Source organism: Silene latifolia, chromosome 9 (genome assembly GCF_048544455.1).
Source record: "Silene latifolia isolate original U9 population chromosome 9, ASM4854445v1, whole genome shotgun sequence".
Classification (NCBI taxonomy): domain Eukaryota; kingdom Viridiplantae; phylum Streptophyta; class Magnoliopsida; order Caryophyllales; family Caryophyllaceae; genus Silene; species Silene latifolia.
In genome coordinates, this window is record NC_133534.1 from 118625976 (window position 1) to 118629964 (window position 3989).

At 39.8% G+C, this 3989-nt stretch overlaps 1 non-coding gene across 1 annotated transcript; it reads left to right on the forward strand.

Annotated features, from left to right (window-relative positions):
- Positions 1-1301: 1301 nt before the first annotated feature.
- On the forward strand, positions 1302-1408 carry LOC141602858 (small nucleolar RNA R71). The gene has a single exon (XR_012524764.1). It is a non-coding gene; the product is annotated as a small nucleolar RNA R71 (small nucleolar RNA).
- The last annotated feature ends 2581 nt before the right edge of the window (positions 1409-3989 follow it).

The following is a 3989-nucleotide window of genomic DNA, read 5'->3' on the forward strand; positions in this document are numbered from 1 at the left end:
TTGAGAAGCTTCCCGGATCCTTTAATTTTGGAGGTGAACTCCCTTGAAGTATTGCACTACTCACCTTAGTGAAGGCGATAGTCTCAAGCTTCCGGATCTACTTCTTCTTTGTGAGGATATCTTTCATGTATTTCGCATAAGCCGGCACGTGATTTATTAATTCCGTGAAAGGAATTGAGACTTCCAAATTCTTCACAATTTCCATGAACTTCCCAAGTTGGTCATCAAATTTGGGCTTGGCTTGACGACTTGGAAAAGGGAGTCTAATCACAATGGGCTCCTTCTCCTTGACCTTGTCTTCATTTTTCTTTGAACTTTCTTCTTTTGATGATTCTCCATCTTTGGAGCTTTGCACAATTTCTTCCTTTTCACTAGCTTCCACAACTTCATCCTCAACTTGCTTCCTTGGTGCTTCTTACCTTGTACCACTTCTCAAGTGAATGGCACTAACCGTTTCATGTCTAGGGGGATTACTTTGAGGTGGTAATTTCCCCTTTTGTCTTTGTGAGCTTGAAGATGCTAGTTGAGTCAATTGTGTTTCCAACATCTTGGCGTGAGCTAGGATGTTGTTGATGGTGGTTTCCTTTGCTTGCCTATCTTTTTGCATTTGAGTGAAAAATTCTTGTTGATTCTTTTGCATTTGGAGGACCGCTTTTTGGACATCAAAACCTTGGTCATTTTGGTGATTGTATGGATTTTGATTTTGGTAACCTTGATTTTGATTGAAAAAGGGTCTTTGATTTTGGTTTCTCATGGGTGGTGGAGTGTATGTTGTTTGAGGGTTTTGAACATTTTGGCTTTTGTATGAGAGATTTGGATGGAATTTGGTGTTTTCATTGTAATAGTTGGAATAAGGGGTACCACTCTTGTATGCTTGGAAAGCATTCACTTGTTCATTTGTTCCCCTACATTCACCTTGGTCATGTCCCAAAGTTCCACAATTCTCACATATCCCACTTGGGATTGATGAAGATGCCGTCATGGCATTAACATGATGCTTTGATGATTTTGAGTTTTCTTCAAGTCTATCCATAGCTTGTTCAAACTTCAAGTTGATTGTGTCAATGTGAGCACTAAGTTGAGCACCCAATTGAGTAACGGAGTCCACTTCATGCTTTCCTCCTCTAGTAGCCTTGCGAGGTCTACTATATTGTGAGTTATGGACCGCCATTTCCTCAATCTTGTTCCATGTTTGATTGTCATCAACTTCGGTGAACTTTCCATTTGATCCCATATTGAGAATGTTGCTTGAACCCTCATATAAACCGTTCCAAAATTGTTGTACCGAAAACCATTCGCTAAGTCCATGGTGAGGACATGAGCGACAAATTCCCTTAAACCGCTCCCAAGCTTCATACAAAGATTCTTCATCCCTTTGCTTAAAACCCGTAATTTGAGCTCTTAGCATGTTAGTCTTTTCCGGTGGGTAGAATTTTTTGTAGAAAGCTAGAGCCAACTTCTTCCAAGAATCTATTCCGAGGGTGGCCTTGTCAAGGTCCTTCAACCATTGCTTCACGGTGCCGATTAGAGAAAAAGGAAATAAGACCCATCTAATTTGGTCTTGAGTCACACCCGTTTGAGAGATTGCATCACAATAGTCGCAAAAGGTTTCCATATGTGAATGAGGGTCTTCACTAGGCATCCCCCTAAATTGGCTCCTTTCAACTAATTGGATGAAGGCGGACTTGGCAATAAAATTTCCGGTTAGATGTTGCGGTGTAGGAGTACCATTTGGTAGATTCTCCTCGGTGGGTACGGAGTGTGACGAGAATTTAGGCATTGTAGGTGGATTTTGTGGGGTATTGTGTAATGGGTTCTCCTCTCCTTCTATTGCGAAAGGGTTGATGAACTCACTAGTGGGTTGAACAATCTCACTAATACCTCTCAAATTCCTCCTAGCAAATCTCCTATTGTGCGTCAAGGTTCTTTCGATTGTACGGTCAAAAGGTAACAAATCACCTTGTGACCTTCTAGACATGCAAAATATCAAACAACTCGAAAACAATTAGAACAAACCTTGAGGAGTTTTACTTCCCCAAGGCGAAGAAAGACACAACTAATAACAATAAAAAGGAAATCTAAATCAAACAAACACCGTCCCCGGCAACGGCGCCATTTTTGATCGGTCCGTTTCGTGTTCACAATTAAAAGTGTGGTCGTTGGGTCACGTCCGAATCAAAACACAATTTATAGCTTCACAAACAACTCTACAATTAGTAAAGAGGCAAGTAAAGGTCGGATCCCAAGGGACGGGTATTGAAATGAGATTTCTATTGGAACTAGTGGTGTCTAAGGGGTGTCACAAATTGGGTTGATGAAGAAGGTCACTAAACTAAAATAGCAATGAAAATAAACAAGCAAGATGAATTAAAGAGGTGTAAACAATTGATTAAAAAGCACTAGGGTGTCATGGGATCATAGGGGAATAATGGGAATTGATCATACAAACATGTTCTCAAATTATAAGCAAGCAATTATTGTTGTGATGGATTGAGTTGGGTTATATCTTACAATCCTAGGAAAGTTTGGGTCCCGGAGCCGAATCGATTAGATTGTACAACACCTACAAGTCGACTTAATCTTCCCTACTCAACAACATGCATGGTCTAATGAGACTCGAGTTGGGTTATGTCTTACAAGTCTCATTGAATAGATAGAAGATGATAGTAAATGCAAGGATTCATAGGCTTAGCATTTCATCAAATATAACATGTGCATGAGTTGAGATCAAAACAAGCAAGCAAATAAAACATGAAAGCATATTAATTTAAGCATGAATCATTCCGCATGTTGGTTTCCCCTAATCACCCATTTAACCCTAGCTAAGAGACTACTCACTCATTATCATGTTGATCATGCTAGGAAGGTTGTCAATCATACCAACAAAATGAAACATGATGAATAAATGGAAGTAATTAACAATAATTAAAACGGGATTAAGAGAATTATATCTACTAGTGATTCCAATAATAAAGCAAAGATAAAAGAAGTACTTGATGCTTGATTGAGAGGTTGTCAATCTCCCAATAATAACCCAAATAATCTTCAATTACCCAAAATAAAGGATGAACAAAAGAGAGATTAAGGAATTAAGACTTGTATTAGAACTTGATTAATTGTTGATTACAATACTAAAGAGAGATTTGATTGATATTAACTACTCTAATTATTGATAAGAAGAACATGCTCCTCTAATTAGACTAATGGGGTACTTATAGTGGAAATTAGGGAGGATGCATTAGGGTTAACTAAGGGCTAAACTAGTAATTACACTTTTTAGATTGAGCAAGTTGGAGCCGGTATTTTTCGAAGGAAGGGCTTCTTTCTTTGTAGCTTGGAGAAGAGGAAATCGTGCTGTGCTGGAATCCGGGCGGAATAAGGTCGGGACGGGCGGATTCTGGCGATGGGGTCCGAGCGGATTCGAGGAAATCCGGGCGGATTGTGGATGTGGAATCCGAGCGGATTAGAGGAAAGCCGCACGGATTCTGCAGCTGGAGGACGGCCGGATTGGGGACAATCCACACGGATTGTCACTCAGCAAGAAATCTTCTTCTTTTCTTCCCTTTTCTTCATAAATTCCTTGGGGATTTCCTTGGGGACTCAAGGATCCTTTCTCAACATTGCTCTTCTACTATCATATGTACAAAGGCCTTCTAATCTTGTCTCTCCTTGATGCTTGGTCATTGGATTCGATCAATTTAGTCTCGTTTTGCCATGAAAATGCAAGATTCTTACGCCTTTCCTACCAAGGGATCAAAATCTCAAAGAATATGCAAAACAAAGAACTAAAGATAAGAAATGACCCAAATATGCACTAAAAAGCATGGGAACAAGGCTAATTCGGGGGCTAAATATGCGCTAATTATGGTCACATCATCAAGGTGAAATTGGATTGGATATTTGGAATGTGGAGCTCGGAAATAAAAGGCTTTGATGAACAAATCTCTGGAGCTTTGTTTTGTGGAGTTATGGCTTGATGGGATTATGGC